The sequence below is a fragment of the Armigeres subalbatus genome, chromosome 3 (assembly GCF_024139115.2).
Source record: "Armigeres subalbatus isolate Guangzhou_Male chromosome 3, GZ_Asu_2, whole genome shotgun sequence".
In the NCBI taxonomy this organism is placed as follows: Eukaryota; Metazoa; Arthropoda; class Insecta; order Diptera; family Culicidae; genus Armigeres; species Armigeres subalbatus.
In genome coordinates this window covers 247896798-247922782 of record NC_085141.1, presented here as the reverse complement: position 1 = coordinate 247922782, position 25985 = coordinate 247896798, and the positions used below count along the sequence as shown (strand labels likewise).

Below are 25985 nucleotides of genomic sequence, written 5' to 3'. Positions count from 1 at the left end.
CCCTAACGTTCATTTCGGTCAAATACAATTCGGCTTGATGATTTTTGACTTAACGTATTATTCGGCCAAATGGCTTTCGCCATTTCCCTGTAAAAATCCAAATTCCTTAAAAACCCGATTTTTTTTTCGATGAAATACCGATGGGTTTCCCGTAAAAAAAAAAACACATTTTGGTTTATATTTCGTAAAATTCACCGTTGAAATACCGAAGATTTTTCCATAGAAAATTTAAAAAAATTCCGTGCAAATTCTAATGAATTCCGTTGCCGTTGAAATCCATTTTTTCTTGTTGATGTCTATATTCTGAACAATCTGTCGCGGAAAATCTGAAGAATTTTCTGTGTGAATTTCGAAGAATACTCAACAGAAACTTTCAGTGTATTTTCTGAACATTTTCCTGTAGAATTTTGAAACAATTTTATTTGGAAATTAAAAAAAAAAATCTTAAAACTTCAAATTAGTTGCCATGGAAAATCCGAAAATAATTTTCAAATGAGTATTTTGGAGAAGCTCAGAGAATGTTTGAGAGAAGTTCATCAGATTTTTCCGACGAAATTTAAAAGATTTTCCCGTTGAAGTCTTGAAAACATCCTGAAAAAATGCAGAAAAAAAACTTCAAGAAACAAACGTAAAAAATCTCCACTCCGATTCACACAGCCGCAGCCGCCGGTTTAAATGGCTTTCGACGTGATGCTGAAAACGCGGCCGCCACCGAACAAAAAAGTTCTGACAAACGGCGCCGCCGCCAATTTTGGACGGGTGCACACCTCTACCATAACATCATTCAGTATTATTACATGAAATATGACACAAATAAAAACCATTTAAATAAAACATTTTAGGTTTATTTTTGTAGTTCACATGAACGAATGCTCACATGAAGCGTAATTTTCATGAAGGATATCCCACATCAATTTGAATCACGAAAAAAAAGCTGTAGAAAATTACCCATTGGGTTATTTCTCTAGAAGATTTGGGTAAAATGAGATTAGAGCGTATTGTTTACACTGTATTTTTTATTAAATTGGAAAAAATGGCATCACCTGAAAAGCATCGTTGTAAATTGGTTTTGTGTGAAAATCCTCAACTCTCTCATCGGGACATAGCAAAACAACTCGGAATCTTGCAGTGAACGGTGAGTCTTGTGATCAAACGTTACACTACGAAACTCTGAACATCGAACGGAAGGAAAAATTCGGTCAGAATGGATATTCTATTAGTGGTCAGCATCTATTAGTGGTCATTCGTTCATAGAGCCAAGAACCAGGAGAAACTCCCATACATACAAAGTAGCAGAAGGTTCCAAATCGTGACGAACGGCAAAATACTGTGGGAAAGTCACGGGTCAAGAAACTGTACACCCTGATGCTGACGCAGCCTCGTTGTATTATCATGAATGATAAACTTACGTCAGGGCGAACTTCTGGCAGCTTCCGCGGATACTGTTTGATGTTCCGGAGAAAGTAAGGAAGCAGAAACCTTTAAAGTGTGCAAAGAAATACATGATTTGGCAAGCGATATGCTCATGTGGAAAACAGAGTGCACCATTCGTGACAATCGGGGCAGTACTCGGGGAGATCAACCTCGAAGAATGTCTGCACAAAAGGTCTGCTTTCTATGTTAAAGCAGCACGAGGGCCCTACGACCTTATAAGGCTTGATCCATTTAGTATTTGGCCGCACGAAATTAGACATTTCTTTGCCAAAAAAGTACGTAAAAAGGTGCTTCAGGTTTCATTCTACAGGGAATTTATTAAACTTTAAAGGATAAATATCGAAAAATTATTCATTGGCATTTCGGATGAATTCTCGCTCAACTTTTCAAAAGTGACCTAAGTAACATTTTTTCATGAATTAATTTGAATAGCGCAATCAACAGAAAAACATGAAAGGTTTCGATTGCTGTACTCAAATTAATTCATGAAAAAAATGTTACTTAGGTCCTTTTGAAAAGTTAAGCGAGAATTCTCACTTTTCTCTCAATACCACTTGTTATTTTTTGCACAGCAGGTCAACTCAATCTGCCATTTTTCCACACCACTTCTCCATATAAGATGGTTTTCTGATTGTTTTGCACAATTTCTCAAGTTTCCCTATGATAATTACCTAATACAATAAGGTCGTTATTATTCGAATCATACCATTCCATTACATCCCGTCTATAATGGCAGCTTTTTGAGTCAGGCCAATGCAACACCGGAGAGTCGTGTGATTGAATGGATGGCAAGAATCGCTTCTGAATACACTCCTCCTTGTATATTTGCCCATTTATGGTCGCTTCTGCGATGAAAACTTTAGTTTTCTTTCCACAACTGCAGATGCTTTAACATACCATCAATTTGTGAGCAATCTTGCTTGCATAGACATATTTGAATTTTTCTGAGGCATTACCTTTCCGTTTGGCAAGGTAAAACTTGTGTCCCGGGAATTTAATGTCAATTCTAATATTAATTTCATCGCCCATCGAAATATGTACATCAATTGTATTTCGTCAGAACTTGCTCGACCAGCATTCTTGTGCGATGTTTGGCAACCAGGATCTGTTTCAGGATCCTATTGGGACGCTTACTGACATCATACAACTTGAAAGCTTCGCGCCGACAGATTATTTGAGCTGTGTACGACGCAGTGAACCTTTTCGCTAAATCACGCAAGGAAATCCCAAAATGGTTCCGAACTGCTCTGCAGACTTTCACTTGTAGTTTCTGGTCGTATGTTCCACTTCTACGATTGTTTTGTTCTACGCGGTCCAGCAATAGTGTTTCCTGATAACGTTTGACAGATTTTACCGTTAATTTCGGTTACTTTAGATACTTTGAAATCATTCCTCCTGACCATTTTGGATTTCCAACGTGAGTGTGCAAAATTTGTTCCCATCTCTCGCGTTCCATTTTCAATAATTTTGGAACGTGAGCATCGATACTGATGAAACTTTCACCATAAATTAAACAAACCTTCCGCAACGATGTGATGTATTTTACTTCTCGGTATGGCCACCAGAAGCGCTGCAGTAATTGGAAAGAAACAACCAAATTCTAAGTGGATCGAGCTTTGGGACATGAACCCCCCAGCGCACCGGAACTAAGGTCCATTGAAAAATACTGCGTTTTCTATGAAGCAGGCAATACGGAAACATCCCAAAGAGGGAAGACATGAAGAAAAGTGGGTTCCCGTACAGAAGCTGCAGCTAGATGTTGTACAGAGCCTAATGAGTGGAGTTAAGTGTAAGGTGTGTGCGCACGGTTATTGTATTGAAATTGAATGAAACAAATATACCAAAAGCTCACTGATCAATTATATTTTCTGTTATTGTGTGGCTTACTCAGTCTTATTTAGTCAAAACGATTAGTTTTGTTTTGCCCTACGGAAAGGCCCGTATATTTGGCCTTTTGAAGGGTTAAATAGTCTACCGGTAAACTGTTTGACCCTTGTAAAAGTCAAATAAACAGGCCTTTCCGTCGGGCAAAACATAACTAATCCTTTTGACTAAATTAGACTGAGAAAGCCACACAATAAACCACCAAATCATAAATTCGTAACTCTTTTGTTATATTTAATTTTCTGAAAGTTTGAAAAGGAACCGTCGAGTAGGTAGGTTTTCTATAGGGTTCGTTATGCAATTGTATGTGGGGCACCATTTATTTAGTAGCTAGGATTCGAAACCTAGATCAGAGCGGGAAGGTTTACTGAGAACATACTTACGTAGAACCAAAGACGTTTAAAACGATGTCAAGCCGTACCTGTAATGAAATAAGGCAAAAAGAGATGAGTAATGAAGGAAACATTTCATGTTAATATACTGTGAAATAATATGAAATGAAAAGATTTAGGTATAAAGTTCAAAAAGTACAAAGTGGTTACAACAATCTCATTATTGCAAATCCTTGACAGTCGAGCAGTATTCATAATTAAGTCGAATAATTAATAATTCACTTACACATTTATTTTTAAAAACACGCGATCTACCTCTCAAGTGTATTTATTGAGAGCTCATATTGTCAAATAACATGCAATTAATTGCACAAAACCAACATGTATTTGTCGTTTCATGCAATACAAATATTCGATTCGTGTTCTCTCACAAAACAATCACCTTTCCGTCGACACAAAACACCTCGTTGAACTACTTGGCACTCATCCAAAAGTGTCATTCAAGTTTCTACATTCCCTCCGGAGTCCGCAATGTTCCCTCCCGCTCAACTGAGTTTCAACCCTCATTTGGAACCAAATTCCATCGCGCAATTTCACATAACAGCACTTAAAAAGTCATAACCTGGATGTTGTTCCTCATACCCCCATCGAAACCACCCATTCCACGTCGGAAAAACCACCCACCTGCCCAAACAACCCAGAAAGAACCCGACCTAGCGCGGATCCCAACCGAGTCGGTCCGAAGCGAAGGCGTCCGGTATGGTTCCCAGTTTCGCGGCATGGAAAACGCCACATCCATGACGATGTCGCCGATAACCCACCAGGAAGACAGGATTCTGTTTTCCGTTTCCTGTTCGCGACGCGTCCCGTTTTGTGCGCATTCAGCGAGGCACGCGGTGGCGGAAAAGGGACCATTGCCACGAGCTGCCGCGAATCGAAACGGAGTTCAGGGAAGCTGCCGAACCAAGGGGGATGGGAAGTTTGGGTGGCTGCCATTGCGCATGACACCGGGCTTCTCTTTTGCCGCGTTTCCTGTCACACAACTACACAGTGTGGCGTTCCGTTCGCGTTCCCGTTCGTTCGGTGTTCGCTTCGGGCTATCTTCTTCCGGTGTCGTCGTCGTCGTCATTGTTGCTGCAGTTGTTGATGGCGATGTTGTCAGTTGCGGGAGTGCTTCACGTACTCGCCGTTAAACTGGCACTGGGAATGTGATGTAGGACTATTCCAGTTCAGCATCGTATCGTCGGGCGGCCTGTCGTCGTTTGGGAAGCGTGGCACATGGATCGATGGATATGGCGATGACGACGACGACGACGATGGGTTCTGTCGAGGGGTGAAAGTTCGATAAACTCGCTCTCGATGTTTTGTTCTGAGTGACGGGGGAGGACGCTGGAGGTCTGTGTGTCGTGAAGGAAATAGGAAACGACATCAATGCCGTCAGATTGGGTGATTTGGTGGAATGAGAAAGCGCCAAATAGTGGGCTTTAAAAGTTCAGCACATTTCGGCGGAAGTTTAATGGAGCATGCAAAAAACATAAGATGTTGCTTGAAGCACTCCATATTGCTGCTTGGCCCTACCATTAGCATAGTGATTTTTATACAAACACAACATTTGGACCCATTGAAACGAAAATGCGATAGTATCAATAATTTTAATAAAGAAGCTACTGCCTGTAATCGCAAGTCTGTCCCATATGAATAGAAATTTCAGCAAAGATGCAACAAATATATAATTACAAGTAGTCGATCCTTCACCATTTGGTAAATGTGGCTTGCAAGTGAGTCTAAATCAATTGCCTTCGATTTCTGCAAGTAAAGATAATACACCCAACTGCGCCTTTTTTTTAACAATTATGTATAAGACCCTACCATAACCTGTATAAGAACTGGCCATATGCGAAATTGTTAGATTCTTATACAAAACATGTAAGTAAGGTCCCACACAATATTTGTATAAGAATCTAGTATTTTTGCAAATGCCCAGTTCTTATACACATTTTTGTAGGTTCTTATACAGAATTGTTGGAAAATCTAACAATCACCGGTTGGGTGGGTGTAAAAGCTTATGAAGTGGAATTCATTCTTCAGAAATATGAAACTTAGTAGATGGACATAGGGGCCCTCCTTAGCCGTGCGGTAAGACGCAATACAATGAGAACCATGCTGAGGGTGGCTGGGTCTCGAGTTCAGTTTCAGATCCGAGGCAATTTTCGGATTAGAAATTGTCTTGACTTCTCTGAAACATAAAGAAATATCATCGTGATAACCACGAATGCAAGAAATACAGTAACACTGGCTAAGAAACCTCTACCAGATTCAATAACTGTGGAAATACTTATAGAACACTAAGCTGCGGGGCGGCTCTGTGCAGTGTGGGATGTTATTTAATGAAGAAGAAGAAGAAGAAGAAGATGGACATCAGCACACTCACCAGTCATTGTGTGATAAGCCAAATGAGAGTGAAACTGTTATAAAAGAACGCCGAAGGGTATTAGACCGAATGGTCATTAGGCCGAATGACAAGTGAGAAATGAGATGCAAAAAGTGATAAGCCGGCAGTGAGCAGTGAGAAGTGAAAATTGAGAAAAAAGGAACGAGAAGTGAGCAGTGAGAAGTGAGATTGAGCTGAGAAGTGAAAAGTAAGAAGAGAGAAGTGAGTAGTGAGCAAAGAGTATTGAGAAGTGCGAAATGAGAAATGAGTAGTCAGAAATGAGAAGTCAGAAATGAGAAGTGAGGAGTGAGTACTGAGATATAAGAAGTGCAAAGTGGGAAAGCAGGAAGTGAAAAATAAGAAGGAAGAAGTGAAGATTAGAAAGAAAGAAGAAGGAAGATGGAAAAAATGAAAAAAAGGAAGAATGAAGAAGAAGGAAAGAAGAAGTAACGATCAGAGAAGCAAAAAGGAACAAGGAAGTGGAAAAAAGGAAAAGAGAAAGAATGAAGAAGGTAGAAGGAACACGGAAGGAGCAAGAAGTATGATCAAACAATGAAAAAGGAAGAAAGAAAAAGAGAAAAGAAGAAAGACGAAGGAAGAAGGGAGAAGGAAGAATGAAGAAGGAAGAAGAATCGACGAAAATGAAAGATAGAAGAAGGAAGAACGAATAATAAAAAAGAAGAAAAAAGAAGAGAGAGAATGAAGAAGAATGAAGGACGAAGAAAGATAGATGAAGAAAGAAGGTGGATGGAAGAAGCAAAACAGAAAAAAGAAGAAGGAAGAAAAAAGAAGGAAGAAGGAAGAAGAAAGCAGCAAGACAAATTAATGAAAGAAGGAAGGAAAAAACAGAAAAGATGGATGTGAAAAGTGAGGATTGAGAAGTCAGAAGTGAGAACTCAGATATAAAAAGTGAAAAGTGAGAAAAAAAATGAAAAATTAGATGAAAGAAGTGAAAATTGAAAAGAAAGATTTCTTCGTCCTTCTGAATGGAAAAAAGAAAAAGGAAAAAGGAAGAATGGAAAAGAAGGACAGAAGAAGCAAGAAGCAAGAAGAAAAAAAGAAGAAGGGAAAAGGAAAAAGGAAGAATGAAGAAAAAAAAAGGAAACAGCAAGAAGTATGAAGACAGAATAAAAAAAATAAATGAGGTTAGAGAGGAGGAACAAAGAAGAAGGCAGAAGCAAGAATGAAAAATAAAGAAGGAAGAAAGATGAAGCAAATGAAAAAAGGAAGAAGGAAGAATGAATAATAAAAAATAGAACAACTAAAGAGGAGGAAGAAGGAAGGAGAAATAAGAAAGATGGGAAAAAAGGAAGAAGTAGGAAGAAATAGGAAAAAATGAGGAAAAAGAAAGAAAAAATGAGGCAGAAGGAAGAAGTAGGAAAAAAGAATGAAAAAACGGAAAAAGGATGAAGGAAGTAAAACAAAAATGGAAGGCAGAAAGAAAGATGGAAAAATGAAGGAAGGAACGAATCACCAAGAAAAGAATGAAAGAAGAAGGAGAAAGGAAAAAGAGGAAAGAAAGTAAGAGAGAAGAAGAAATTTAACGGGAAGGAAAAAATGGAAAAACGAAAAAAAAGCAAGGAGGAAAGAAGAAGAAAGAGCAAAAGCAAGAAATAAGGATTGGAAGAAAGGAAAAGGAAGAGAATAAGGATGAAAAAAGAAAGAATAAAAAAGTATGAAGAAATGAGAAAGATGCAAGAAGTAAGAAGAAGACAGAAGGATAAAGAAAAGAATATGAAGGAAAAAAGAATAAGGATAAATCCAAATCCAATCCAAATCCAATCCAAATCCAATCCAAATCCAATCCAAATCCAATCCAAATCCAATCCAAACCAAAACCAAACCAAATCCAAACCAAACCCAAACCAACCAAACCAATCCAACCAATCCAAACCAATCCAAACCAATCCAAACCAATCCAAACCAATCCAAACCAAATCCAAACCAATCCCAAACCAATCCAAACCAATCCAAACCAACCAAACCAAATCCAAACCAACCAAATCCAATCCAAATCTAATCCAAACCAATCCAAACCAATCCAAACCAACCAAACCAATCCAAACCAGTCCCAAACCAATCCAAACCAACCAAACCAATCCAACCAACCAATCCAAACCAATCCAAATCCAAACCAAACCAATCCAAACCAATCCAAACCAACCAAACCAATCCAAACCAACCAACCAATCCAAACCAACCAAATCCAATCCAAACCAACCAAACCAATCCAACCAATCCAAACCAATCCAAACCAATCCAAACCAATCCAAACCAATCCAAACCAATCCAAACCAATCCAAACCAATCCAAACCAATCCGCAAATCCAATCCCAAACCAACCATCCAAACCAATCCAAACCAATCCAAACCAATCCAAAACCAATCCAAACCAATCCAAACCAAATCCCAAACCAATCCCAAACCAATCCCAAACCAACCAAACCAATCCAAACCAATCCAAACCAATCCAAACCAACCAAACCAAATCCCAAAATCCAATCCAAACCAACCCAAACCAATCCAAACCAATCCAAACCAACCAAACCAACCCAAACCAACCAATCCAAACCAACCAAATCCAAACCAAACCAACCCAAACCAATCCAAACCAACCCAAACCAACCAAATCCAATCCAACCAATCCAAACCAACCAAAACCAATCCAAACCAATCCCAAACCAATCCAAACCAATCCAAACCAACCCAAATCCAACTCAAATCCAATCCAAATCCAATCCAAACCAATCCAACCAATCCAAACCAACCAAACCAATCCAAACCAATCCATAACCAATCCAAACCAATTCAAACCCAATTCAAACCAACCAAACCAATCCCAAACCAACCCAAACCAATTCAAACCAACCAAACCAATCCAAACCAATCCCAAATCCAATCCAAACCAACTCCAATCCAACCAAATCCAATCCAAACCTGAATCCAAACCAACCAAATCCAATCCAAATCCCAATCCCAAACCAATCCAAACCAACCAAATCCAATCAAAGCCCAATCCAACCAAACCCAAACCAATCCAAACCAATCCAAACCAATCCAAACCAACCAAACCAACCAAACCAACCAAACCAACCAAACCAACCAAACCAATCCAAACCAATCCAAACCAAACCAAACCAACCAAACCAACCAAACCAACCCAAACCAACCAAACCAATCCAAACCAACCAAACCAATCCAAACCAACCAAACCAACCAAACCAATCCAAACCAATCCAAACCAACCATCCAAACCAATCCAAACCAACCAAACCAATCCAAACCAACCAAACCAATCCAAACCAATTCAAACCCAATCCAAACCAAACCAAACCAACCAAATCCAATCCAAACCAATCCAACCAATCCAACCAACCAAACCAACCCAAACCAATCCAAATCCAATCCAAACCAATCCAAACCAATCCAAACCAATCCAAATCCAATCCAAATCCAACCCAAACCAATCCAAACCAACCAAACCAAATCCAAAACCCCAATCCAAACCAATCCCAAACCAATCCAAACCAATCCAAACCAAATCCAAACCAATCCAAATCCAATCCCAAATCCAAACCAATCCAAACCAATCCAAACCAATCCAAACCAACCAAACCAACCCAAACCAACCAAACCAATCCAAACCAACCAAACCAATCCAAACCAACCAAACCAATCCAAACCAATCCCACATCCAACCAAATCCAACCAAACCACAAACCAAACCCAATCCAAACCAATCCAAACCAACCAAACCAATCCAAACCAATCCAACCAATCCAAACCAACCAAACCAACCAACCAACCAAACCAATCCAACCAATCCAACCAATCCAAACCAATCCAAACCAAACCAAACCAACCAACCAACCAACCAAACCAACCAAACCAACCAAACCAACCAAACCAATCCAAACCAATCCAAACCAACCAAACCAACCAAACCAATCCAAACCAATCCAAACCAACCAAACCAACCAAACCAATCCAAACCAATCCAAACCAACCAAACCAATCCAAACCAATCCCAAACCAATCCAAACCAATCCAAACCAACCAAACCAATCCAAACCAACCAAACCAATCCAAATCCAATCCAAACCAACCAAACCAACCACAACCAATCCAAACCAACCAAATCCAACCAAACCAACTAAACCCAACCAAACCAACTGAACCAATCCAAACCAATCCAAACCAACCAAACCAATCCAAACCAACCAAACCAACCAAACCAATCCAAACCAACCAAACCAACCCAAACCAATCCAAACCAATCCAAACCAACCAAACCAATCCAAACCAAAACCAAACCAATCCAAACCAACCCAAACCAATCCAAACCAACCAAACCAACCAAACCAACCAAACCAATCCAAACCAATCCAAACCAATCCAAACCAATCCAACCAATCCAAACCAACCAAACCAACCAAACCAACCAAACCCAACCAACCAAACCAACCAAACCAATCCAAACCAATCCAAACCAACCAAACCAATCCAAACCAATCCAAACCAACCAAATCCAATCCAAACCAATCCAAACCAACCAAACCAACCAAACCAACCAAACCAACCAATCCAAACCAACCAAACCAACCAAACCAACCAAACCAACCAAACCAACCACATCCAACCAAACCAACCAAATCCAATCCAAACCAATCCAAACCAATCCAAACCAATCCAAATCCAATCCAAACCAACCAAACCAACCAAATCCAACCCAAATCCAACCAACCAACCAAATCCAAATCCAAAACCAAACCAACCAAACCAATCCCAAACCAATCCAAACCAACCAAACCAATCCAAACCAATCCAAACCAACCAAACCAACCAAACCAATCCAAACCCAACCAAACCAATCCAAACCAACCAAACCAACCAACCAATCCAAACCAATCCAAACCAATCCAAACCAAACCCAAACCAATCCAAATCCAACCAAACCAATCCAAACCAACCAACCAACCAACCCAAATCCAACCAACCAAACCAACCAAACCAATCCAAACCAATCCAAACCAACCAAACCAATCCAAACCAATCCAAACCAATCCAAACCAATCCAAATCCAACCAAACCAATCCAAACCAATCCCAAACCAATCCCAAACCAACCAATCCAAACCAAACCAATCCAAACCAATCCAAACCAACCAAACCAACCAAACCAATCCAAACCAATCCAAACCAACCAAACCAACCCAAACCAATCCAACCAATCCAAACCAATCCAAACCAATCCAAATCCAATCCAAACCAATCCAAACCAATCCAAACCAATCCAAACCAACCCAAACCAATCCAAACCAAACCCCAAACCAACCAAACCAACCAAACCAATCCCAAAATCCAATCCAAACCAACCAAACCAATCCAAACCAATCCAAACCAAACCAAACCAATCCAAATCCAAACCAAACCAATCCAAACCAATCCAAACCCAACCAAACCAATCCAAACCAATCCAAACCAACCAAACCAACCAAATCCAACCAAACCAACCAAACCAAACCAATCCCAACCAACCCAAACCAATCCAAACCAACCAACCAACCAACCAACCAATCCAATCCAAATCCAACCAAACCAATCCAAACCAATCCAAACCAATCCAACCAAACCAATCCAAACCAATCCAAACCAATCCAATCCAAACCAAAACCAAACCAAACCAAACCAATCCAAACCAACCAAACCAACCAAACCAACCAAACCAATCCAAACCAATCCAAACCAAACCAACCAAACCAACCAAACCAATCCAAACCAACCAAACCAACCAAACCAACCAAACCAATCCAAACCAACCAAACCAAACCAACCAAACCAACCAAACCAATCCAAACCAACCAAACCAACCAAACCAACCAAACCAACCAAACCAATCCAAACCAATCCAAACCAACCAAACCAATCCAAACCAACCAAACCAATCCAAACCAACCAAACCAACCAAACCAATCCAAACCAATCCAACCACCAACCAAACCAATCCAAACCAATCCAAACCAACCAAACCAATCCAAACCAATCCAAACCAATCCAAACCAATCCAAACCAATCCAAACCAATCCAAACCAATCCAAACCAATCCAAACCAACCAATCCAAACCAATCCAAACCAACCAAACCAACCAAACCAACCAAACCAATCCAAACCAACCAAATCCAATCCAAACCAACCAAACCAACCAAACCAACCAAACCAATCCAAACCAACCAAACCAATCCAAACCAATCCAAACCAATCCAAACCAACCAAACCAACCAAACCAACCAAACCAAACCAAATCCAAACCAACCAAATCCAAACCAAACCAACCAAACCAACCAAATCCAATCCAAACCAACCAAACCAACCAAACCAATCCAAACCAATCCAAACCAACCAAACAAACCAATCCAAACCAATCCAAACCAATCCAAACCAACCAAACCAATCCAAACCAACCAAACCAATCCAAACCAACCAAACCAATCCCAAACCAACCAAACCAACCAAACCAATCCAAACCAATCCAAACCAACCAAACCAATCCAAACCAACCAAACCAAACCAAACCAATCCAAACCAATCCAAACCAATCCAAACCAATCCAAACCAATCCAAACCAAACCAACCAAACCAAACCAATCCAAACCAATCCAAACCAACCAAACCAACCAAACCAATCCAAACCAACCAAACCAATCCAAACCAACCAAACCAATCCAAACCAACCAAACCAACCAAACCAACCAACCAATCCAAACCAATCCAAACCAATCCAAACCAATCCAAACCAATCCAAACCAATCCAAATCCAATCCAAACCAACCAAACCAAACCAAACCAATCCAAACCAATCCAAACCAATCCAAACCAATCCAACCAAACCAAACCAATCCAAACCAAACCAATCCAAACCAATCCAAACCAAACCAAACCAATCCAAACCAACCAAACCAACCCAAACCAATCCAAACCAATCCAAACCAATCCAAACCAAACCAACCAAACCAATCCAAACCAAACCAAACCAATCCAAACCAATCCAAACCAACCAAACCAATCCAAACCAACCAAACCAATCCAAACCAATCCAAACCAACCAAACCAAACCAAACCAAACCAAACCAACCAAACCAATCCCAAACCAATCCAAACCAACCAAACCAACCAAACCAACCAAACCAATCCAAACCAATCCAAACCAATCCAAACCAATCCAAACCAATCCAAACCAACCAAACCAACCAAACCAATCCAAACCAACCAAACCAATCCAAACCAATCCAACCAATCCAAACCAATCCAAACCAATCCAAACCAACCAAACCAATCCAAACCAACCAAACCAACCAAACCAACCAAACCAATCCAAACCAATCCAAACCAACCAAACCAACCAAACCAATCCAAACCAACCAAACCAATCCAAACCAATCCAAACCAACCAAACCAATCCAAACCAACCAAACCAACCAAACCAATCCAAACCAATCCAAACCAACCAACCAATCCAAACCAACCAAACCAATCCAAACCAATCCAAACCAATCCAAACCAACCAAACCAACCAAACCAATCCCAAACCAACCAAACCAATCCAAACCAATCCAAACCAACCAAACCAATCCAAACCAATCCAAACCAACCAAACCAACCCCAAACCAACCAAACCAATCCAAACCAACCAAACCAATCCAAACCAATCCAAACCAACCAAACCAATCCAAACCAACCAAACCAATCCAAACCAACCAAACCAATCCAAACCAATCCAAACCAACCAAACCAATCCAAACCAATCCAAATCCAATCCAAACCAATCCAAACCAATCCAAACCAACACAAAACCAATCCAAACCAATCCCAAACCAATCCAACCAATCCAAACCAATCCAAACCAATCCAAACCAATCCAAACCAACAAAATCCAAACCAATCCAACCAAACCAACCAAACCAACCAAACCAATCCAAACCAATCCAAACCAATCCAAACCAATCCAAACCAACCAAACCAATCCAAACCAACCAAACCAACCAAACCAATCCAAACCAACCAAACCAATCCAAACCAATCCAAACCAACCAAACCAATCCAAACCAATCCAAACCAACCAAACCAACCAAACCAATCCAAACCAACCAAACCAATCCAAACCAATCCAAACCAATCCAAACCAATCCAAACCAACCAAACCAACCAAACCAATCCAAACCAACCAAACCAATCCAAACCAATCCAAACCAATCCAAACCAATCCCAAACCAATCCAAACCAATCCAAATCCAACCAAACCAATCCAAACCAATCCAAACCAATCCAAACCAATCCAAACCAATCCAAACCAACCAAACCAACCAAACCAACCAATCCAAACCAATCCAAACCAACCAAACCAATCCGAACCAACCAAACCAATCCAATCCAAACCAATCCAAACCAATCCAAACCAACCAAACCAACCAAAATCCAATCCAAACCAATCCAAATCAAATCAAAACCAATCCAAACCAATCCAAACAATAACCAAACCAACCAAACCAATCCAAACCAATCCAAACCAATCCCAAACCAATCCAAATCCCAATCCAACCAACCAAACCAATCCAAACCAATCCAACCAACCAATCCAAACCAACGTCAAACCAATCCAAACCAACCAAACCAATCCAAACCAACCAAACCAATCCAAAGCCAATCCAAACCAATCCAAACCAACCAAACCAACCAAACCAACCAATCCAAACCAACCAAACCAACCAAACCAACCAAACCAATCTCAAACCAATCCAAACCAACCAAACCAATCCAAACCAACCAAACCAATCCAAACCAATCCAAAGCCAATCCAAACCAACCAAACCAATCCAAACCAACCAAACCAATCCAAACCAATCCAAACCAATCCAACCAATCCAAACCAATCCAAACCAATCCAAACCAACCAAACCAACCAAACCAATCCAAACCAACCAAACCAACCAAACCAATCCAAACCAACCAAACCAACCAAACCAATCCAATCCAAACCAACCAAACCAATCCAAACCAACCAAACCAATCCAAACCAACCAAACCAATCCAAACCAATCCAAACCAACCAAACCAACCAAACCAATCCCAAACCAATCCAAACCAAACCAAACCAAACCAATCCAAACCAACCAAACCAATCCAAACCAATCCAAACCAATCCAAACCGATCCAAACCAACCAAACCAATCCAAACCAATCCAAACCAAACCAATCCAAACCAATACAACCAATACAAACCAATCCAAACCAATCCAACCAATCCAAACCAATCCAAACCAATCCAAACCAATCCAAACCAATCCAAACCAATTCAAACCAATCCAAACCAATCCAAATCCAATTTCAAACCAATCAAACCAAACACAATCCAAACCAAATCCAAACCAACCAAACCAATCCAAACCAATCCAAACCAACCAAACCAATCCAAACCAATCCAAACCAATCCAAATCCAATCCAAACCAATCCAAACCAAACCAAACCAAACCAACCAAACCAATCCAAACCAAACCAAACCAATCCAAACCGATGCAAACCAATCCAAACCAATCCAAACCAATCCAAACCAAACCAAACCAACCAAACCAATCCAAACCAATCCAAACCAACCAAATCCAACCAAACCAATCCAAACCAACCAAACCAACCAAACGCAATCCAAACCAAACCAATCCAAACCAAACCAATCCAAACCGATCCAAACCAATCCAAATCTAATCCAACCCAACCAAACCAACCAAACCAATCCAAACCAATCCAAACCAATACAAACCAACCCAAACCAATCCAAACCAACCAACCAATCCAAACCAATCCAAACCAATCCAAACCAACAAACCAATCCCAAACCAATCCAAACCAACCAAACCAATCCAAACCAACACAAACCAACCAAACCAACCAAACCAACCCCAACCAATCCAATCCAAACCAATCCAATCCAAACCAAACCAATCCAAACCAACCAAACCAACCAAACCAATCCAAACCAATCCAACCAACCAAACCAATCCAAACCAACCAAACCAATCCAAACCAATCCAAACCAACCAAACCAATCCAAACCAATCCAAACCAATCCAAACCAACCAAACCAATCCAAACCAATCCAAACCAATCCAAACCAATCCAAACCAACCAAACCAATCCCAAACCAACCAAACCAATCCAAACCAACCAAACCAATCCAAACCAACCAAACCAATCCAAACCAACCAAACCAATCCAAACCAACCAAACCAATCCAAACCAATCCAAACCAATCCAAACCAATCCAAACCAATCCAAACCAATCCAAACCAAACCAAACCAAATCCAAACCAACCAAACCAATCCAAACCAACCAAACCAATCCAAACCAATCCAAACCAACCAAACCAACCAAACCAACCAAACCAACCAAACCAATCCAAACCAATCCAAACCAATCCAAACCAACCAAACCAATCCAAACCAACCAAACCAATCCAACCAACCAAACCAATCCAAACCAACCAAACCAATCCAAACCAACCAAACCAACCAAACCAATCCAAATCCAATCCAACCAACCAATCCAAACCAACCAAACCAATCCAAACCAATCCAAACCAACCAAACCAACCAAACCAATCCAAACCAATCCAAACCAACCAAACCAACCAAACCAATCCAAACCAACCAAACCAATCCAAACCAATCCAAACCAAACCAATCCAATCCAAACCAATCCAAACCAATCCAAACCAATCCAAACCAACCAAACCAATCCAAACCAATCCAAACCAACCAAACCAATCCAAACCAATCCAAACCAATCCAAACCAACCAAACCAATCCAAACCAATCCAAACCAATCCAAACCAATCCAAACCAATCCAAACCAACCAATCCAAACCGATCCAAACCAATCCAAACTAATCCAAACCAATCCAAACCAATCCAAACCAATCCAAACCAACCAAACCAATCCAAATCCAACACAAACCAATACACAACCAATCCAAACCAATCCAATCCAATCCAAACCAATCCAAACCAATCCAAACCAATTCAAACCAATCCAAACCAATTCAAACCAATTCAAACGCAATCCAAACCAATCCAAACCAATCAAACCAATCCAAATACAATCCAAACCAATCCAAACCAACCAAACCAATCCAAACCAATCCAAACCAACCAAACGCAATCCAAACCAACCAAACCAATCCAAACCAATCCAAATCACAATCCAAACCAATCCAAACCAATCCAAACCAACCAAACCAATCCAAACCAACCAAACCAATCCAAACCAACCAAACCAATCCAAACCAACCAAACCAACCAAACCAATCCAAACCAACCAAACCAAACCAAACCAATCCAAACCGATCCAAACCAACCAAACCAATCCAAACCAATCCAAACCAATCCAAACCAATCCAAACCAATCCAATCCAAACCAATCCAAACCAATCCAAACCAACCAAACCAATTCAAACCAATTCAAACCAATTCAAACGCAATCCAAACCAAACCAATCCAACCAAACCAATCTAACCGATCCCAACCAATCCAAATCTAATCCAACCAATCCAAACCAATCCAAATCCAATCCAAATCCAACACAAACCAATCCAAACCAATCCAATCCAAACCAATCCAAACCAACCAAACCAATCCAAACCAATCCAAACCAACCAAACCAACCAAACGCAATCCAAACCAAACCAATCCAAACCAAACCAACCAAACCGATCCCAAACCAATCCAAATCCAATCCAAACCAATCCAAACCAATCCAAACCAACACAAACCAATCCAAACCAATCCAATCCAAACCAATCCAAACCAATCCAAACCAACCAAACCAACCAAACCAATCCAAATCCAACTAAACGCAATCCAAACCAACCAAACCAATCAAACCAATCCAAACCAATCCAAACCAATCCAAACCAACCAAACCGATCCAAACCAACCAAATCAATCCAAACCAATCCAAACCAATCCAAACCAATCCAAACCAACAAACCAATCCAAACCAATCCAATTCAAACCAATCCAAACCAATCCAAACCAATCCAAACCAATTCAAACCAATTCAAACCAATTCAATCGCAATCCAAACCAATTCAAACCAATCAAACCAATCCAAACCAATCCAAACCAATCCAAACCAATCCAAACCAATCCAAACCAATCCAAACCAATCCAAACCAATCCAAACCAATCCAAACCAATCCAAACCAATCCAAACCAATCCAAACCAATCCAAACCAATCCAAACCAATCCCAAACCAATCCAAAGCCAACCAAACCAATCCAAACCAATCCAAACCAATCCAAACCAATCCAACCAATCCAAACCAATCCAAACCAACCAAACCAATCCAAACCAACCAAACCAATCCAAACCAATCCAAACCAATCCAAACCAACCAAATCCAATCCAAACCAATCCAAACCAATCCAAACCAATCCAAACCAACACAAACCAATCCAAACCAATCCAATCCAAACCAACCAAACCAATCCAAACCAATCCAAACCAATCAAATTCAATCCAAACCAATTCAAACCAATCCAAACCAACCAAACCAATCCAAACCAATCCAAACCAACCAACCAATCCAAACCAATCCAAACCAATCCAAACCAATCCAAACCAATCCAAACCAAACCAATCCAAACCGATCCAAATCAAACCAAATCAATCCAAACCAATCCAAACCAATCCAAACCAATCCAAACCAATACAAACCAACACAAACCAATCCAAACCAACCAATCCAATCCAAACCAATCCAAACCAACCAAACCAATCCAAACCAATCCAAACCAATCCAAACCAATCCAAACGCAATCCAAACCAACTAAACCAATCCAAACCAATCCAAACACAACCAAACCAACCCAAACCAATCCAAACCAACCAAACCAATCCAAACCAATCCAAACCAATCCAAACCAATCCAAACCAATCCAAACCAACCAATCCAAACCAATCCAAACCAACCAATCCAAACCAACCAAACCAACCAAACCGATGCAAACCAATCCAAATCTAATCCAAACCAATCCAAACCAACACAAACCAACACAAACCAATCCAAACCAATCCAAACCAATCCAAACCAATCCAAACCAATTCAAACCAATTCAAACCAACCAAATTCCAAATGCAATCCAAACCAAACCAATCCAAACCAAACCAATCCAAACCGATCCAAATCCAATCCAAATCTAATCCAACCCAACCAAACCAATCCAAACCAATCCAAACCAATCCAAACCAATACAAACCAATACAAACCAATCCAAACCAATCCAATCCAATCCAAACCAAACCAATTCAAACCAATTCAAACCAATTCAAACGCAATCCAAACCAATTCAAACCAATCAAACCAATCCAAACCAATCCAAACCAATCCAAACCAATCCAAACCGATCCAAATCCAATCCAAATCTAATCCTAATCCAATCCAAATCCAATCCAAATCCAATACAAATCCAATCCAAATACAATCCAAATCCAATCCAAATCCAATTCAAATCCAATCCAAATCCAATTCAAATCCAATTCAAATGCAATCCAAATCCAATTCAAATCCAAATCCAATCCAAATCCAATCCAAATCCAATCCAAATCCAATGCAAATCCAATCCAAATCCAATCCACATCCTCAAATTGCGAGTGTTTTTCAAACACTTTTAAACACTAAACGATTGGATGCAGCCTTACTGGAGTTGAAACCGAAGGCCGCTCAACAACACAAATGGAAAAAAAAAACTTTCCTCAGCCCAGGAAAACTGCGGGAGTCTAAGGAACCATTATTGAGTGGAAAGCGGTACTGTTCCGGTCCCATCGCTTTCGGTCTTCAACTCGGAAGGAAGAGTGCGGATGTCATTTGCATATTATTCAAATCGAGCTTTTCAAATTAGAATTTATGTGACATGTTTTCGAACAGGGGCGCTGAAGTGGAAAAACAACCCACGATGAGATGGGGAAGAAGAGCTGACGAGGATTTGAAAGCTGAAGTTCATGTTTTGTGCCATTCAGAATTGATTTGATTAAGGTGAAATGGATTTATTTCGTTTGCTTGAAAATATCAAAGTCATACTATTTTCAAACATTGCAGAAAATACCAAAACGATCGGACAAGCTGTTTTCAAGCTATATTTTTTGAATATGTGTAATGCATTTTTGCTTAGGCTCTTGTCATAAGTTAGGCTAAAGTCAAAACGGTAAACCAATGATGCAAATTGTGTTTTTTAATCATAAAGAATGTATAAGAAAACTTTCAGGAAATAAAAAATCGAAATCTTAAACAAAAATCCTGATTTCCGGGAGAACTGCTCCAATGTGTTCTTTGACTTTTTATTAAACTTCTATTTGATTTTTAAATGACAAAATCTTATAACGTTTTTAGATGACCTTGTTTTTGTGATTTGTGCGATCAAGTCCACCATTCCAAGCCGTAATTCTACTCCATTCTATACTACATTTGTGGTTATATATTATCATTATTAAGAAGTTTATAGTCTTCAATATTTGCCACTCTGAGAAAATTCTTTATACAAATATATTCAATTTGTCGCACAAACTATTTTGTTTGCAATTCGGGAAGTCGAATATATTCAAAATTCAATAGCTGCATATAAGAGCCCACACTTAAATTTAATTTGGTTATAGATTATATTTGTACTTCGCGTGGTGAGCGGTTATATGTGCACTAATAATCATTATAATAATATAATAGATTTTTGCCAATAAAAATGTGTGTATTTTTCGTAGTGCAGTATTTTGGAAAATCATTTTCAGTTTTTTTTTCAATTCATTGAGCAGTCATGAGCGAACTTCGAAGGAAAACATCGCGTTTATATAGTTTTAGACTAAATCGAATCGATTAACTCACTTGCCGAATCAATTCGCTCCTGACTGCGTTCAAAACAATTCGAGCTGTAATATTTCGTTGACTTATGCAAAAATATCTATTGTTTTTCTATTGTCAATAGAGAGCCCAAAAAACCCGCCATGTTTCAAACGTTTGATTCAACTCATGAATGATTTCTTGCGCGTTGAGTTTGGTTTCAATTCAGGCTTGATTTGAATCATCCATGAGTTTTGCGATTTAGATTTTTTTTCCAACACTGGTATTTGCTGCTAACAGAAGACATCTGTTTTCTAGTGTTTTATTATTAAATTAAAAAATTCAAAACGAGTTTAACTGAAAGCATATTTCACAATACGGTCTGAAATGTTCTTTTATTATAAAGCTTGATTCCAAACACAGTCGTTCCCTGTCTCGTGACACAATTCTCGGGTGAGAAGCCATAAATTTGCAAATTACCAAATCAACAAAGATAAGATCGTTGAGTTGACCCAAAATGAAGAAAGCTGGCAGCAAGGGGCGAGCAGCCAATACTCAAACACTTCCTCCGCTGTCGTCGATTACGGCGTCAAACAACAACTTATTCCAACATCGGACGTCGGTCGTTTGTTCATCGGAGGGAACGACCGGCTAAGCTGATGTTGACTAATGACGACTGTAACCAAAACGAAGCAAACAGGAAAAAAAAACTGCAAACAACGAGACCATAAAAAGGTCGTAATTGCACACATTGCACGCCGACAAATTATGCTTCATCGCGTATATACGTTCGGATGAAACTGCCGAATTCGCACAAAACAAGGGTCCGCTTGCGAAACAATAGAGCGACGACAACGTCCTTACAAAAATTTTCAACCATCTTCTGCATTGCGGTAAGTGGTGGTAATGGAAAAATAAACAAAACATGCCAACCTATCGTAGGGTAGGGCGCGGGGGCACTCTCGAAAGCACTTATTACTCAAAATGCAACTGCAATTGCACTTTTCCCCCTTGAAGTGCATTCAGTTTCCGACTGGTTTGCGATCAAGTACCCACGCGATGTGCGCTTACGGGAGAGTCTCAGTTGATTTTGTTATCAAGATGATTCCGATGTGTGTAAGTTGCTTAACTTTTTCCGGATCTCTATTTCGGGGTCGAAGTACCTTTTCAACTAGGAGAGCACATATAAATAAAGAAGTCGTAACAACAACGCCGGGGAAAACCTCCTTCTGTTGTGCCTGCCCATTAAGAGGTCGTAAACGAAGGGACTTTCGTCGGGGAGCGGGTGCCTCATTGCTGGAGAGCTCTCGTAAAAAGTACCAACCAGAACGATGACTTCGACTTGAGGCCGTGGCGGCCGGAGGAGAAGATTTACAGTTTAACCCACACCGCAGGCAGGCAGGTATAGGACGGAGCCGTAACTAACTTTTCGGGAGGAAAAGAAGAAAAAAGTCAGTATAATAAAAATGAAAAGTTGTATTTCTACGACGGGATTGAGAACTACAAATGGCACATACACTACCCGCCAAAAGTATGGAAGCGCAAAAATAAGTATTGCAACACCTGCTTTGAATATTGCAACACTCCGAAAAGTTTAGCATCACTCCGGAACTAACATATTCGTGAAGATTTATCGTCCGATCCTTTACATTTAGAATGGTGGAACCTTCTACAAAATTTATCACGGCGATAAGTGCATTGCGAAAGAGGACAATAGCTCTTTGGAGTGCCCTGGCCACCAGGTAGACCGCGGATTATCCGGATTCTGAACCACGTGAAGTCACCGCTTAATCACATCTATTCATTCTAGCGACATGCCAAATGTTCATCATCTTTCGTAATCGCAATATGACAGAAAAATCAATGCTGATTGACGCTTGCTTGACCCTTTGGCGTCCTCCCAGTGGTCCTCCGGGAGTTTCGGAACATCCGGTAAAGTGGTTAAATTTTGAAATTCGTCACAGAAAGTTGCGACTTTTTCAAAGCCGATTGTGGCAGAATTATCAGAGCAAAATCAATGCAAGCATCACTCATTGACCCCAGATGGCCTCCCAGTGGTCCTCCGCAAATTCCGGAACATCCGATGAAGTGGTCAATTTTTAAAACTCGCTCCAGGAAGCTGCGACTTTTTCTGAACGGTTTGAGGGAGCATTGCCAGAGAAAAATCAATGATGCAAGCATCACTAATTGATCCCAAGTGGCCTCGTATTGTTCCTCCGGAAGATCCGGGACATCCGGTGATGTGGCCAATTCTTGAATCTCGTCCTAAAAAGCTGCGACTTTTTCTAAGCCGATTGTGGTAAAATTGTAGGAATTCCTCCGGAAGTCCTTCTAGGAATTCTTGCGGAAGACTTTCCAGGAATTCCTTCGGAAGACTTTCCAGGAATTCCTTCGAAGACCTCCCAGGAATTCCAGGAATTCCTTCGGAAGTTCCCTGAATTCCTTCGAAGTTCCTTGGAATTCTTCGGAAGTTCCTTGAATTCCTTCGAAGTTCCCTGGAATTTCTTCGGAAGTTCCCCCCGGGAATTCCTCCGGAAATTCCCCCGGGAATTCCTCCGGAAGTTCCCCCGGGAATTCCTCCGAAAGTTCCCCCGGGAATTCCTTCGGAAGTTCCCCCGGGAAATCCTCCGGAAGTTCCTCTGGGAATTCCGTCGAAAGTTCCTCCAGGAATTCCGTCGAAAGTTCCTCCAGGAATTCCGTCGGAAGTTCCTCCAGGAATTCCGTCGGAAGTTCCTCCAGGAATTCCTTCGGAAGTTCCTCCAGGAATTCCTTCGGAAGTTCCTCCAGGAATTCCTTCGGAAGTTCCTCCAGGAATTCCTTCGGAAGTTCCTCCAGGAATTCCTTCGGAAGTTCCTCCAGGAATTCCTTCGGAAGTTCCTCCAGGAATTCCTTCGGAAGTTCCTCCAGGAATTCTTTCGGAAGTTCCTCCAGGAATTCCTTCGGAAGTTCCTCCAGGAATTCCTTCGGAAGTTCCTCCAGGAATTCCTTCGGAAGTTCCTCCAGGAATTCCTTCGGAAGATCCTCCAGGAATTCCTTCGGAAGATCCTCCAGGAATTCCTCCGGAAGTTCTTCCAGGAATTCCTTCGGAAGTTCCTCCAGGAATTCCTTCGGAAGTTCCTCCAGGAATTCTTTCCAGGAATTTTTCCGGAAGATCCTTCACCTTCCAGGACTGCTTCCGAAAGTTTCTCCAGGAATTCCTCAAGAAGTTCCTCTAGGAGTTCCTCAAGAAGTTCCTCTAGGAATTCCTCAAGAAGTTCCTCTAGGAATTCCTCCAGAAGTCTCTCCGAATTCCTCCGGAAAATTCCTTAAGAAGTTCCTCCATGAACTACTCAAGAATTTCTTCCAGGAATACCTCCGGGAGCTTTTCAGGAAGTGTACCGGAAGTTTCTCCAGGAATTCCTCCAAATGTTTTTCCGTCCGTTCTTCCAAGAAATCCCCTTGAAATTTTTTGCAAGAATTCCTCCGGAAATTCAACTGGAGTCCGAAAATTCCACTAGGACCTACTCCAGAAATCCCCCAAAATCTCTACATAAATTACTTTGAGAACTATACAGAAATTTCCTCTGAATTCGTTTCTAAATACACATGGAATTCTTTTAAGCCCACCTATCTCCGATCTTCGATATTTTTTCCTGAAATTTCGCATTCCGCATTCCGCCAGAAAACCGTTTGGAAATTTTTTAGAAGTTCTTTCAGGAATTCCCCAGAAATCACCCAGAAAACCGTTCACGATTTATTTTCAGGAAATACTCTTGCAATATTATAAAGAAGTTAACCTGAAAATACTCCCAGAATTGCTCCCACTTTTTCTTCCACAAGGAGGGGCTTGTATTCCACAAGGAATTCTGCCAAAAAATGACCAGGAATTTCTGCGGAAATTACGTGGAGAATTGTTCCAGATATCCCTTTATAGATTCGTTTCGAAATTCCCCCAAAAATTTCTCAAGGTATTCTCAAGAAAAATCCAGGAATAGCTCCGGGAAATTTTACGATAGAATTTGTATGCGAATATCTGAAGGAGTTCCTAAAAGAATTCATAACGAAATTCCAGAAGGATTTTTTTAACAACGTTCTTAAGAAATTCTCGAAGATATTCCTGATTTGAATCTGAAGAAATTTTTACAAAATTGTTTGAAATAATTTTGGGCGATTCCGATTTATAAACTATATCGGAAATGAGATTATATTCTGCATCATTAGAAGTGGAAAAATGTCATATGAACATGGTGGAAAATATGTATTTCTGACAGGAGTTAGACGAAACTGGAAAACTGAACTTGGCTTTACTGTTAATGCTCTTTTGGAAAAAAGTTCGAAATCCATAATCCTACTGCCTACAATAGCCATCGGCGTTGTAAAAAATATTTGGACGTGGTAAATTTTCATACAATTCATTTTGATGGTGGCGGCGCACAGGTCTATTCCTGAGGACCACTCAGTGAAAATTTCCTTTCATATTGCTACATCTTACTTACGAGGGAGGATTACTAAGACGAATTTAAAAAAATGGACCACTTCACCGAATGTTCCAGAACTTCTAGAGGACCATCCGAGGAGAACGACTGGTTGTTATATTGAATTAGTTCTGACATTTTTACAACAAGCGATTTTCAGAGTGTTGCAGCTTTCTGAGTTGAATTACAGAAATTTACCACTTCTCCGGATATTCTAAAGCTCCCGAAGGATTACTAGGTGGCCACCAGGCGTCAATGGGAAATGCTCGCATTGATTTAACTCTGGCATTACTATTACAGTCAAACCTCTATGAGCTGATGTTCTATGACTCGATATCGACTCATGGAGGCAAAATATGCCACATTGAAAAATATTCTGGGTTACTGTGATGGTCCTTCAAACAGATTTTCAATGATTCTCTATTCCACGCCTCGATATTTAAACGAGTCTTCATTATCGACTCATTGAGGTTTGCCTGTACAAACGGTATAGGAAAAATCGCAGTTTTCTGGGAAGCATGATAAAACCATTAAATATGACCGCTTCACTGGATTATCCACTGGTCAATG

The 25985-nt window shown here is 40.3% G+C and overlaps 1 protein-coding gene across 1 annotated transcript in view; it reads right to left on the bottom strand.

Moving 5' to 3' along the window:
• The window catches only part of LOC134223259 (zinc finger protein jing homolog), a 443857-nt gene that overhangs the window by 256588 nt on the left and 161284 nt on the right, over positions 1-25985 (bottom strand). The window lies entirely within an intron of this gene.